This window comes from Hypanus sabinus, chromosome 7, assembly GCF_030144855.1.
Source record: "Hypanus sabinus isolate sHypSab1 chromosome 7, sHypSab1.hap1, whole genome shotgun sequence".
NCBI classification, from domain to species: domain Eukaryota; kingdom Metazoa; phylum Chordata; class Chondrichthyes; order Myliobatiformes; family Dasyatidae; genus Hypanus; species Hypanus sabinus.
Window position 1 is genome coordinate 135,401,778 of NC_082712.1, and position 14,439 is coordinate 135,416,216.

The following is a 14,439-nucleotide window of genomic DNA, read 5'->3' on the forward strand; positions in this document are numbered from 1 at the left end:
GCATGAATATCTATTTCTCCTTCTCGGAGACAAATTCACCCCCTCCCTTCCAGTATTCCCCACTCTGACCTTTTAATTCTCCTCACCTGCCTATCAATTTCCCTCGCCCCTCCTCCCTCCTTCCCTTTCTCCAACGGTCCACTCTCCTCTGCTATCAGATTCTTTCTTCTCCAGACCTTGACCTTTCCCACCCACTTGGTTTCACCTATCACATTCCAATTAATCTTGATCCCCTTCCTCTACCCTTTTATTCTGGCACCCTCCAGTAGGGATAGTTGGGGTAATTATAGACAAGTGAGCCTTACGTCTGTGGTGGGAAAGCTGTTGGAAAAGATTCTTGGAGATAGGATCTATGGGCATTTAGAGAATCATGGTCTGATCAGGGACAGTTGTGAAGGGCAGATCGTGCCTAACAAGCCTGACAGAGTTCTTTGAGGAGGTGACCAGGCATATAGATGAGGGTAGTGCAGTAGATCTGATCTACATGGATTTTAGTAAGGCATTGATAAGGTTCCACATGGTAGGCTTATTCAGAAAGTCAGAATGCATGGGATCCAGGGAAGTTTGACCAGGTGGATTCAGAATTGCCTTGCCTGCAGAAAGCAGAAGGTCGTAGTGGAGGAAGTACATTCAGATTGGAGGGTTGTGACTAGTGGTGCCCCACAAGGATTGGTCCTGGGACCCCTACTTTTCGTGAGTTTTATTAACAACTTGGATGTGGGGGTAAAAGGGTGGGTTGGCAAGTTTGCAGACGACACAAGGGTGTTGTGGATAGTGTAGAGGATTATTAAAGATTGCAGAGAGACATTGATAGGATGCAGAAGTGGGCTGAGAAGTGGCAGATGGAGTTCAACCGGAGAACTGTGTGGTGGTACACTTTGGAAGGACAAACTCCAAGGCAGAGTACAAAGTAAATGGCAGGATACTTGGTAGTGTGGAGGAACAGAGGGATCTGGGGGTACATGTCTACAGATCCCTGAAAGTTGCCTCACAGGTATATAGGGTAGTTAAGAAAGCTTATGGGGTGTAAGCTTTCATAAGTCGAGGGATAGAGTTTAAGAGTTGCAGGGTAATGATGCAGCTCTGTAAAACTCTGGTTAGGCCACATTTGGACTACTGTGTCCAGTTCTGGTCGCCTCACTATAGGAAGGATGAGGAAGCATTGGAAAGGGTACAGAGGAGATTTACCAGGATGCTGCCTGGTTTAGACAGTATGGATTATGATCAGAGATTAAGGGAGCTAGGGCTTTACTCTTTGGAGAGAAGGAGGATGAGAGGAGACATGATAGAGGTGTACAAGATATTAAGAGGATATAATACAAGAGGACATGGCTTTAAGGTAAGGACTGAGAAGTTCAAGGGGGATATTAGAGGAAGGTTTTTTTACTCAGAGAGTGGTTGGTGTGTGGAATGCACTGCCTGAGTCAGTGGTGGAGGCAGATACACTAGTGAAATTTAAGAGACTACTAGACAGGTATATGGAGGAATTTAAGATGGGGGGATATATGGGAGGCAGGGCTTAAGGGTCGGCATAACATTGTGGGCCGAAGTGCCTGTACTGTGCTGTACTGTTCTATGTTCCCCCTTCCTTCTCAGTCCTGAAGTAGGGTCTCGGCCCAAAGCATTGACTGATTATTCATTTCCATAGATGCTGCCTGACCTGCTATGCTTCCCCAGCATTTTTTGTGTTGTTTTGGATTTCCAGCATCTGCAGACTTTCTTGTGTTTATCTATGGTCCTGTTTTCTGACCCCTCAGCTAAAGAATAGAGCTAATTATTTTACATAAGCTTCTCATAATGCTTCAATTAGCTCTCTCTGCCATTCTGCAGATAATAATCTTATTCTGTGCTGTCTTTTCTGTAACTAAAGATCCAGCGTCTCGTCAACTGGTTCATAAATCTCCCTGTAACAACTCTAATAAGTCTTTAAATTCTCCCTAAAATGTATCAAAGGGATTGTTTAAAGGAAAAATGCTGGATTCTGTAATCCATAACATACAGAAAAAGAATTAAACTTATTCTTATGATCAAATACCTTTTAATATTGCTAAAAACCATTTCACTTACCTTGGTATCAAAATTACTAAAAATTTTAAAGACCTATACAAGTATAATTTCTCCCCTCTAATTGAATATACTCAACAAGCAATTTCTAAATGGTCGCCTATGTCGATGTCATTGCTAGGTCGAATAAATGCTATAAAAATGGTTATTTTACTGAAATTTTTATATATATTTCAAGCAATTCCCTCTTTTGTTCCAAAAACATTTTTTGATAAAATAGATTCTATGATTTTGTCTTACGTTTGGAATAACAAAAGCTCTAGAGTGAACAAACTTTTATTGCAAAAATCAAAAAAAAGATGGAGGACTGGTCTTACCAAACTTTAGATTTTATTATTGGGCAATTAATATTCATTATATTACTTTTTGGATTTATGATATGGATAACCAGGGCCACCCTCCATGGTTAAATTTGGAGGAAAATTCAGTAACGGGGTTTTCTTTAGCTTCTTTATTAGGAGCTCCCCTTCCTTTTTCGTTCTCCAGAATAGGTGGTTAAGCCCTCAACCCTATTGATAAACATACTTTAAAAATCTGGATCCAGTTTAGTAGATTTTTTAAATTAAATGATTTTCTACTCCCTAGTAATATTTATTCTAATTTTTTTTTAAGACCATCAACTTTGGATAAGGCTTTTGTAAAGGGGGGGTTTCTTCATCACTGTGTATGTTAATCAAAATGGCTTCTTTGTTTTGTTAAAAGTAGGAATGTTTCTTTGTTGTGAGAGAGTGCTGGAAGCTTGTTTCGGTTAAAATTTACTGGTAATGAGAATTGTATTCCTTTGTAAACCAATTGGGATTAATGTTGTTCTTTCTTCTGAGTCTGTAAGCTATTGTTGGCGGGCTTTTGGGGAGTTGGTGTGAGGGGGTGAGAAAGAGAGAACATGATGCTGTAAACCGGGTGAGGAATGGAATCCAAGCGGGGGTCCGAGGCCAGGAGGTACCCCAATGAGAGGAGATGAAGCTAGATGTGCTTGGTTGACCACTTCGGATGGTCCTGAGCCTCGAGTCAAGGAGTTCAAAGGGGATCGAATGGTGGCCAGAAGACTTCAGTAATTGAGCTCCAACAGTTGTGCACAAAGTGGTTTGGACTTTGATAAGTTTGGCACCTTTTCTTTATTTTCTTTTCCTTCATATATACTGTATGGTTATTAATCAGTTATAGTAATCTTTATAAATTGTAATCATTTAATCGCATATGGTGTCTTGTTTGTTCTTTGGCGAGGCGGGGACATCACAGCATCCACACAAGCTGATTACCCAGTTTGGCAGGGCCTAAGGCCGCTCCCCCCCCCCAGATGAGAACGAGCTGAGCGAGACTGAGGTGACCCAGGGGGTTACATGGAAAACTGAGGGAATAAAAACTTTTTTAGATTTGTTTTTACAGGATTGTTTAATGTCTTTTTCGCAGTTAATGGAAAAATATGACATCTCTAATACACATTTTTTTGATACTTACAGGTTAGGAATTTTTTTTACATGATTTTCTACCAAATTATCCTTTGGCCTACTCTTCAAATTTGGCTTATGCTATTTTTCAGCTTAAACCATTTCAAAAATGATTAATAGCTATCATTTATAAACAGTTAATGAATGCTTGCATGCCGCCTAATGATAGAGTTCAACGAACTTGGGAAATAGAACTTCAACATTCACATTCAGATGATCAATGCAGTAAAATTTATTATCTAGTTAATAATTCATCTATCTGTGCACACCACTCCTTAATTCAGCTTAAGATAGTTCACAGGGCCCATATGTCCAAAGATAAATTGGCGCATATCTTTCCTAATACAAGCCCTATTTGTGACAGACGTAACACAGAGGTGCTACTCTAACTCATATGTTTTGGTCCTGTGTAAACTTAAAGAATTTTTGGAGGGATGTGTTTAGAATATTATCTGAAGTTATAGATGTGGTGTTCAACCCCATTCACTTACGGCAATTTTTCGGATAATTCCAGAGGAAGCAGGTAGACTATCTGCTTCCGCTCAACGTGTGATAGCCTTTTCAACTTTACTGGCTAGGAGAGCTATCTTGTGAGACTGGAAAGATTCTAATCCACCTACTGTTTTTTATTGGCTCTCCTCCATTATGTCATGTCTAAGTTTGGAAAAAATTAGAAGCTGGACATTTTATACATATTTTAATTTTGAGCAAGTCTGGCGACACTTTATTCAATATTTCCATATGATTATTTATTTATTTCTCTTTATTCTCTTTAGGGAAAATCCTTATCCATAAAGGTTCAAAGGTGACTGGAAGGATGTTTTCTCTCTTTCTTTTTCTTCTAATTTTATCCTCAAATGGACTGCCCAATCTTTCTTTTCTTCTTTTTTTGTTCCCGTTTAGTTTAGTGGGTTTTTTCCTTTTATTAAATAAAATTTCCAATTTTTTTAAACGATTTGTTAAGAGGAGTTGTGGTTTTTTTTAAAATAATTTTTTTATTGAATTTTCAAATGGTTACTGAAGGAAAAAATTATCAACCCTTCCCCCCCCTTAACCCCTCCCCCCTGACATATCCCTGTAGAAAGAGAAAAGAAAAAAAAAGAAAGAGTGCCTGGATATCGGAAGATCCCCACATGCTCCATGGAGTTCGTAATAACTTTAGTATATATATTTATTTATTTCCCCAAATAACCAATAATTTTTATCTTCGGAGCACCTATATATTTAATCCTATCTTTTGTAAATAAGGGTGCCAAATTTTCAGAAATATTTCATATTTATCTCTTAAATTATAAGTAATTTTTTCAAATGAAATGCAGCTAAAAGCTATATCTATTTTCATTTTCTTAACGTATGTTAAAATTCTTTTTCTTTTCACCAGTCCATTAAGCCCATTAACATTAAAACTTAAAAAATTCAGCGAATTAGTCATTATTTTTAACAGGGTTACTCCAGTCTATAGTAATACCTAACTTTTCAACTTTCGTAGTACCTTGGGGAACCTTTTTAATATTCTCTGTGTTGCTATGCATCTCCCTTCCCCCCCCCCCCCCGGATTGTCCAGGCAAAGAAAGAAAGATTAAAGAAAAATAGATTATAAAGAGAAAAAAAACCCAATGTTGTGAATAAAAAAAAAACATTACCCCCCTCCATTGTGCAGGTCATGGCAATCGCCATGATTACACACGTGAATCCCGTAGCAATCGATCCGAAGTTCCCCCTGCTCCCCCGTAACATAAGAAAGTACATATAAGAGAAGAAAAAATAATATCACTACTCTCGATTAAGATTTCACAAATTTTTATCTTTCTCCCCCGTATCATATAATTAAGAATATATTTAAATATTCTTCTGTCCTTAAACATCCATCAACTCCATTCACTGTCCCTGTCTTCATCTTTAATCTGTTTCACTTTTAAATCTTTGGCCGCGGTTAGCGAATATTTGGGAGTTCCTGTGCAAATTCTTCCGCATCCCGATAATCAGTAAAAGATCTTCTTTTTCCGTCATCCAAAAAAATTATCAGGGTTGCCGGGTGGCGCAATATAAATTTATAACCCTTTTCCCATAAAATTTTTTTCGCTGGGTTTAATTCCTTCTTTCTATTCAAAAGGTCATAACTTGTATCAGGGTAGAAAAAAACTGTTTTCCCTTCTATCATCAATGGCCCATTTCTCTTTCTGGCACGTTGAGCAGCTGCTTTCAAGATCTTTTCTTTATCTTAATATCTTAAGCATTTTATCAAGATTGATCGTGGGTTCTGATCAACTTGAGGTCTTGATCTTAAGGCTCTGTGAGCCCTTTCAATTTCAATTAACTGGGTTCCTTCTTCCATTTCCAAAATTTCTGGAATTTATTTTTGAAAAAAATTTATTGGATCCTCTCCCTCTATACCTTCTTTAAGTCCAACAATCTTAATATTGTTTCATCTGCTAAAATTTTCACCTTTTCCAACAACCATTTTCTTTCTGATGCCCAGGCAGAAATATTATCTTCCATTTTATTCACTCTATCAATGGTGTCTCCTGTTGTTTCTTCCAAGTTTTTAATTTTCTTGTCCATTTTGTCCTTTCTTTTCATCATTTTATCAAACACAATCTTCATTTTTAATACCTTTTTTAATTACTTTTAATGCTTTTAATTCATGCATTATTTGCACCAAAGATTCTTTTATGTCTCCAATATCACCTCCAACCTCTTCCTGTTGCTCTTCTTTGTTTGTCTCTTCACCTTCGTCTGATTTATCCAGAGAATCTGATTCCACCTCATATTCACTTTTACTTTCAGTTCCGATCATAGCTGGGATTTGTAGTTTGGTTTGCTTGTGTTTGTGCATGCCCCTTCCTTCATGCATGCTCAATTCCTGTTGCTCTTTTTGTTTGGAAACGGTTGATGTTGCCGCAGTTTCCTGTTCTGTATCACCTGAGGTAAAATGCACTTGAGCCCGAGGCTCTTTCAGGGCTGTCGGCCTTGATTCTTTTCCAACTTGTGTTGTCTTCAAAGTAGTAGTTTTCTTCTGCTTCTGTTTAGGAGACGTATCTTAAGACAATCCAGAGTAGTTTATAAGTAAGTTTTTAAAAGTATTTACTAACTTTTCTTCACTTAAACATTATTTTACTGTTTTTTTACGGGAGAGCTGGATCTCCACGTCTCGATCCTACCTCATCATGTGACGTCCCCCCCAGGAGTTGTGGTTTCTTGATTATATTGTATATATAACAGTGTAACATTGTACCTATTCGATTTTGACAATATATATTTTTTTAACTGCTGTTCATATGTCTTTTGTATTATCTGTTATCAGAAGCTAAACTTCTGCTCTGATTTGTATATTTTTACTGGAAAATCAATAAAAAGATTGAAAAATGAAATGAAATTAAACTTATTTTTGTTAGTGAATATTTTAGTATTAAAAGTAAGTTGATTCAACTTATTTCAAATATTTTAAGGCTGTTATAGCAACAGAAAACTGAATACAAAAAGAATGTCTGTAAATGGAAAGAAATCAACAAGAGGATTTAATAGATTATATCAGGAACGAAAATGAATGAGCTTATAGCCCAGATCCCTGAAGATCCTCCAGAACAGCTTAAGAGATCCAAAAAAAATGACCTTGGCATCTGTCTCACACGCTAAGAGCAAACAACAAGACATATCAATGATTTATAAATGGAGGTAACATATGCTTAACCTTAAATAGTTCAAGAGGGGAAAAAGAAATACAAAACTTTTCCCTTCAAATGTTAACTAATTTTTTTCCCCACATGTATGGTCTTAACTTCTGAATATTTCTAGCATTTTCCATTTTTCTTTAGAAGAATGGAAAACCTGCAACCAGGAAGCAGAAAATCCTACAGAAAAGAGTGGATTTGGCCCAGTGCATCATGGGTAAAGCCCTCCCCACCACTGAGCGCATTTACGTGAGGTTTTATTGCAGGAAAACAGCGTCCATCATCAGAGATCCCCAACACCCAGTTAATGATCTCTTCTTGCTGCTGCCATCAGGTACAAATGCCTCAGGACTCACACCACCAGGTTTGAGAAGTATTCCTAACCCTGAGCCATCAGGCTCTTGAACAAAAGGGGATACTGTAACTACACTTGTCCCATCATTGAAGTGTTCCCACAACCAATGATCTCACCTTCAAGGCCTCCTCATTATCTCATGTTCCTGTTACTTGATGCTATTTACATAAATTTGCATTTGCACAGTTTGTTGTCTTCTGCACATCCTTCACTGATCCAGTTATAGTTATTATTCTATTGATTTACTGTACATGCCCACAAGAAAATGAATCTCAGGATTGCATACAGTGTACTCTGATAATAAATTTACTTTGAATTTTAAGAGCACTGGCAGAACAGAGAAGCCATTCCAAACCTGTTGGCATGGTGCTTAGAAGCTGAAGGAAAAATTAATGGAGGTGCAGAATCCATATGTGAATCCTGCACGAGCATTCAGGCAGTCATTTTATATTCTGTGAGGTCTTCTTTTCCATTGCATTTAGGGAAGGGGAGTAGTGGCAGCATTTGAGAGGGACTTTAAAGCCTATGCCAAATGCTGCAGCAATGTGCATTTGCAACTACAATGTGCAACTACATTTAAAAGAATGCTATTCGTGTATCAAGGTGTCAGGAAAAGCTGGAGATATGAATACTGTATCGCTTTTGGCAGTTCATCTAACATTAATGGCAGTGCTCCCTTTGTACCTGTTGTCCAGCAGCCTGCCCACAACAAATGTACAGTGGTACTAGCTGGCTGACTCCCAGTTGCCACTGATCAGGTAGCCTAAGCACTTTCTGTCAGCTGTAGTGGTGATGATGCTGTGGGAGATAAGTTTGAGAGCTTGAATAGACATAGTGTAGGGTCAGTCATAAATTTTAAAGCTACTTTTCAGTGTTGATACTATTGCACTGTACAGAAAAAGTGGGTAATTCTAGATAGGAAAGATCTCTGAGAATGTAATTTCTCTTACACTGATCGAGGGAGTTCATTGGAAAGGACACTATATCTTTCTTTCTGAGGCCAGGCATGGAAGTGCTTTCATGTTGTTATGATTTGCTTGGATTTCACACACTGCCTCTTTCCTGCATGTGCACATAAGGTGATAAAGTAATCAAACACATGAAATTTTTGACAACATATGTGTGCTTGTCATGCTCTGCGTTTATGCATATCCACAGAATCTTGTTTTTGCACAGGATACTAATAATGATTGCCAATTACTTTTGTCTACTGAAGGACAGCTACAACATTAAAAAGCAAGTGTCCTGCTAACATTTACACAGTGGATTGCAGTAAATTGGGACACATCAGGACCAATTCATCTTGGTCCAAATAAACAGCTGCCAATGAGCTAAACTTTCACGGAAATAGTTAAAAAGATGAAAAAACTCCAGACGTAATAACAAATTATATATTTAAGTGAAATACTGAAGTTACATATGTAAGTTAAATACAGAACAAATTAGAACACTACCAACAGTACTACAGTCTTATAAAACTGTACTAATTCCTAATAGTTATTGACGGAAAAAAATCATCCAGTGTACCCAATGAACAAAGTCAGTCGATACCTAATACAGTAATGCAGTTCTGAATTGATTTACTGCTTGTTTCTCACCAACAATCAGTAACAAAAATCACTGCATTTTGAACAAACACGCACAAGTGATATTATTTAAAAACTGTTCGCTCCAAACACAATGTAGTGTCTAATGGCCACGCTAGCTAGAACCTGTTTGGCAATAATCTCCTGCCCCAAATCAGCAAAGGGAATCTAAGCAATTTTCTTTATCAGTTTTTGTTCTTTAGGAATTGTCCTGAGTAAGTAGTTGACCCAATTAACTAGAATCCACTGTTTTTGTGAAAGGAATTGTCGAGTTGGCAGCATTCCTTTCACAGATGGAAAGGAAATTATGCAAATTATGCAAATTCCTTTTGTATAAGTAGGAATTTAACCGTCAGTAAACTGTAGTAAATATGGGAACATGAAGAGAAAGGAGGACAAGAAAAGTATGAGCTGCAGAGGGCAGAGAAAATGTCCTTCCCCCCCCCCCCCCCACCCCATAATGTGTCAGAAGATGAACAATAGTAATAGAAACATATTTTATGGAGGGAAGGGTTAGAATAATCTGAAAGTAGGTTAAAAGGTTAGCTCAACATCGTGGGCCAAAGGACCTGTACTGTGCTGTTCTGTTTTATGTTCTAATAGGCAAATTTTGCAAAGACCCAGCTCTGGAGCAAACATATGGGAACTAATTTAAAATATAAAGTGTGGAGTAATCGTTTTTTCTAGAAACTGTAGTACAGGTTTGAGTACCCCTTATCTGAAATTCCAATATCTGAAAACCTCCAAAGTCTGAATTTTTTTTTTGAGAATTGCACAAGAGTCTGGAAAAGTGCCCAGGTGGTGCTTGGGTCTCTGCTCATCACAGACAGTTTGGAGAAGTGACCTCACATATGTAATGAATAGAAGTTAATGGAAAATAGAACCCCATAAAGAGCAAAATGAAGATCTCAATCGTCAGTGTTGGAGTTAACTGCTGCTGCCTAACTTCATGCTGATCATGAAACAAACAAAGAACTATCATGATGAACTGACAATTGAAGGTAATTGCGAACATTTAGCAGGCTGGTTTTGGAATTTTAAGAAAAGGCACAGCATTAATTTTTTTAAAATGCATTGTTGATGAAAATCTAACATCAGAAAAAATCTACAATGCTGATTGGTTTTATACTTTACATAAAACCTAAAGTAAAATACAAATGCAGTGTTCTGTAACCTTTTAATCAGGTGGAAAGAGAAAGCCTGCCGTTTGTTGTTTCAGGTACTCTCCTGAGGCTGCTGTGTGGTGTTGGTTACCTTGCACTCATTATATTTGTAATTTATACTGTTGAGTACATATAAGTAATGAACAAGTATAAGATTGCTTACTGGTAGCACATAAATACTGAGTAGGAAATGATGCTGATCCCAAGTTATTATGTAGTCCAACATCCGAAAAAATCCAAAGTCCAAACTTCTGGCCCCAAGTATTTCGGATAAGGGGTACTCAACCTGTACTAGAATGGACCCCATAATAAATCTAAAGAGCTCAATTGAAGCTTTAAGACCACAAGTCAAAGGAGGTAAATTAAGCCATTCGACCCATTGATTCTGCTCCAACTTTTCATCATGGCTGATTTATCATCCCTCTTAACCCTAATTTCCTGCCTTCACTCCTTAAATGTTGAAGCCTTTACTAATCCAGAACCTATCAACCTCCATTTTAAATGTACCCAATGATGTGGCTCTGCAGCTGTCGATGACAATGAACTCCATAAATTCAACACTCCAGAATCTACTGAATTTTGAATGATCACTTCTAATGCCTCCACAATCCCTTCAGAACCCTGGTGTGTAGTCCATCTGGTCCAGGTGTCTTATCTACCTTCAGACCTTTCAGCTGCCCAGGCAGCTTCTCCTTTGTAATAGCAGCTTACACTCACATGCCCCCTGACATTCTCTGGCATACTGTTGGTGTCTTCCACAGTGCAGAATCATGCACAATACTTATTCAGTTCGTCCACCATTTCGTTGTCCCCATTACTACCTCTCCAGCATCACTTTCAAGCTTTCTGATAACCTCCCTCACCTCTCTTTTACTGTTTATGTATTTGGAAAAAAAGAACCTTTTGCATCCTCTTTTATATAAGTTAGTTTAATTTAGTTCAAATTGAATTGACATTCAACCATACATGAATACAGCTGAACGAAAGAACGTTACTCCAGGGACAAGGTGCAACATGGAACCAACAGGCATACTCAAATCAAAGCACCTCCCGCACAAAAAAGATAGCAAGCACACAAGATGTCAGTAAAATACAGTCACACAAAAATATATATAGTACAAGACTATGAATCCATGAATGTTGTAGAAATCCACAGTTGAACACAACACAGCTCATCTTCTGCCAAGCAGATACCAACTTGGACACTATGCCTCCGGTGGATGCCTCCCTCCTGGACAGCTGTCAGCTGGTAACACCGCACTCGAGGCCTGGTCCTCGCTACAGCCAAGGACATGCAGCTCCCCCAGACTTGAATCGGACTCGCAGCATTCCGCATCAACTATGTCAACAGGGTCTTGCGATCACAAGAAAAATAGACTAAGGTGGTCACTCAACTACACATCTCTCATTGGCTAGCTTACCTTCATATTTAATCTCTTCTCTCCTTATTTCTCTTTTAGTTTTCTTCTGTTTTTTTTTTAAAAAGCTTCCCAAACCTCAAGCATCCCACTGTAGCTTATGAAATTTTCTCTCCACTACATGCCTCTGAACTCCAAACACCTCCTCAACCTATTCTATAACTCAGGTAGGTACTTGTCACAGGTTAATAGGGTCATAAAAAATGTTGTTGGCACATTAGCCTTTATAAATCAAAGTACTGAGTACATGAGCTGGGATGTTAAGTTGAAGTTGTATAAGATACTGAGGAGGCCTAATTTGGAGTATTATGTATAATTCTAGTCACCTATCTACAGGAAATATATCAATACGTTTGAAACAGTGCAGAGAAACTTTACAATGAATCTGCTGGGATTCATTCAAGGACCTGGGTTATAGGGAAAGGTTGAATAGGTTAGGACTTTATTCCATAAAGCATAGGAGAATAAGGAAAGATTTGATTGTGGCATACAAAATTATGAGAGGTATAGATAGAATAAATATAAGCTAGCTTTTTCCACTGGGGTGAAGTGAGACTAGAACTAGACGTCATAGGTTCAAGGTGAAAGGTAAAGGGGAACATTATGGGGGTGGAGGAACTTCTTCACTTGGAGGGTGGTGGGTGATGAATGCAGGTCCGACTGCAATACTTAAGTGAAGTTTGCTTAAGTACATGGATGGGAGAGGTATGGAGGGCTATGGTCCAGTTGCAGGTCAATGGGACTAGGCAGAATAATAATTCAGCAAGTACTAAATGCTCTATGATTCTATGGCTATCACCCAAAAACTACATGCGTATGGTGGAGCTTGCAAAAGGGAACATTGTCAAAGAACATCACTTGTACAAAACTCATTGGGTACTGATGCACAGCCAAATATTGCTGAGGGAGCACTTCCAGAGTAACATTAACCTCCTTTAATCTGCCTTTTGGGATCAGAATTCACTATCTCTACAGCTACAATGAGAAAATGTATTTATAAAATTTTCAGAGGTTTCATTGGAGGAACACAACAGTAGAAACAAATTAACAACATAATGTGGCGACCCATTTCCTGGCACATCCGAACCGGCTCACAATTAGATAGCCTACGGGGGTTTGCGAGCACAGAGCTTTGGAGCCTCTGCGCCATGGGGGACAGGTTGAGGGAGGCTTAAAAGTGAGGCTGAAGATTTCGAATAAAGTTTTTCCTTCGACTGCAGTTACCGACTCTGTGTCGTAATTTTAGCGCTGCATGTAGCACACTGCTACAATTGGTGACCCCGACGGTCCAAACAATTTTTGGACCAGAAATGACTGACGCCGCCTCTGTTCATGTGGTTTCGTTGAAACTGCCGGGTTTCTGGACACAGCGACCGAACCTATGGTTCCAGCAAGCCAAAGCCCAATTCCACGTTCGCCGGATCACCTCAGAAGACATCCGCTACTACTACGTGGTGAGCTCCCTCGACCAGGACACAGCGGCCCAGGTCGCGGAGTTCGTACAGTCGCCCCCGGTAGACGGCAAGTACACGGAATTCAAAGCCCTGCTCCTCAGGACTTTCGGACTCTCAGCGGGAGCGGGCTGCCCGTTTACTGCACCTGGATGGCTTGGGAGACAGACCTCCATCGGCTTTAATGAATGAGATGTTGTCTCTGGCCGACAGACACACACCCTGCCTCATGTTTGAGCAGGCATTCCTGGAGCAGCTACCCAAGGACATACGCCTGCTGCTGTCCGACGCGGATTTCAGTGACCCCCGGAAGGTGGCAGCCCGAGCGGACTTGCTGTGGAACAGCCAAAAAGGTGAGCGGGGCGTCCATCGCACGGATCTCCCAGCCACGCTCCCAGCAGCAAACCAGTCCAGGCCCGGCCACAGAGCCCGCCAACCCCCGGCCCAATGAACACTGGTGCTTCTACCACCAGCGGTGGGGCGCAGAAGCCCGCCGTTGTCGCCCGCCCTGCAAGTCCCCGGGAAACGCCAGGGCCAGCCGCCGCTGATGGCTACGGCGGCTGGCCATCGGGATAGCCTCCTGTATGTGTGGGACAGAAGGTTGGGACGCCGGTTTTTGGTCGATACGGATGCCAAGATCAGTGTTTTACCTCCGATGAGTTACGACACCCGCAGCAGGGCACCAGGTCCCCCCCTGAGGGCCGTGAACGGCAGCACAGTAAGGACCTATGGCACCCGTCAGGTGCAGCTACAGTTCGGCTCCAGCCAGTTCACGTGGGACTTTACACTGGCCGCCGTAGCCCAACCGCTTCTGGGTGCGGAATTTTTGCAGGCTCACAGCCTACTGGTCGACCTGCCCAGGAAGAGACTGGTACACGCCGAGACCTTTCAGACGTTCTCCCTGGGTGCAGCCCAGTTGCCAGCCCCACACCTAGACTCCATCACACTGTCCGACAATGACTTCACCAGAGTCCTGGCGGATTTCCCATCGGTTCTGGCACCGCAGTTCACAGTGGCCATGCCCCGACACGGCGTACAGCACCACATCCCGACCCAGGGACCACCCCACCGCGCCCGCGCTTGGCGGCTTCCCCCGGACAAGCTCCGACTGGCGAAGGAGGAGTTCCAGAGGATGGAGGAATTGGGGATCATCCGGTGGTCCGACAGCCCATGGGCCTCCCCCCTGCACATGGTGCCCAAAGCGACGGGAGGCTGGAGACCGTGCGGCGACTACCACAGCCTTTATGAGGCTGCCACACCGGACCGCTACTCCGCACATTCAG

The 14,439-nt window shown here is 40.7% G+C and overlaps 1 protein-coding gene across 5 annotated transcripts in view; it reads right to left on the reverse strand.

The window, feature by feature from the left end:
* The window catches only part of LOC132397231 (uncharacterized), a 74,649-nt gene that overhangs the window by 14,749 nt on the left and 45,461 nt on the right, over nucleotides 1–14,439 (reverse strand). The gene's annotated exons all lie outside the window — the stretch shown is intronic.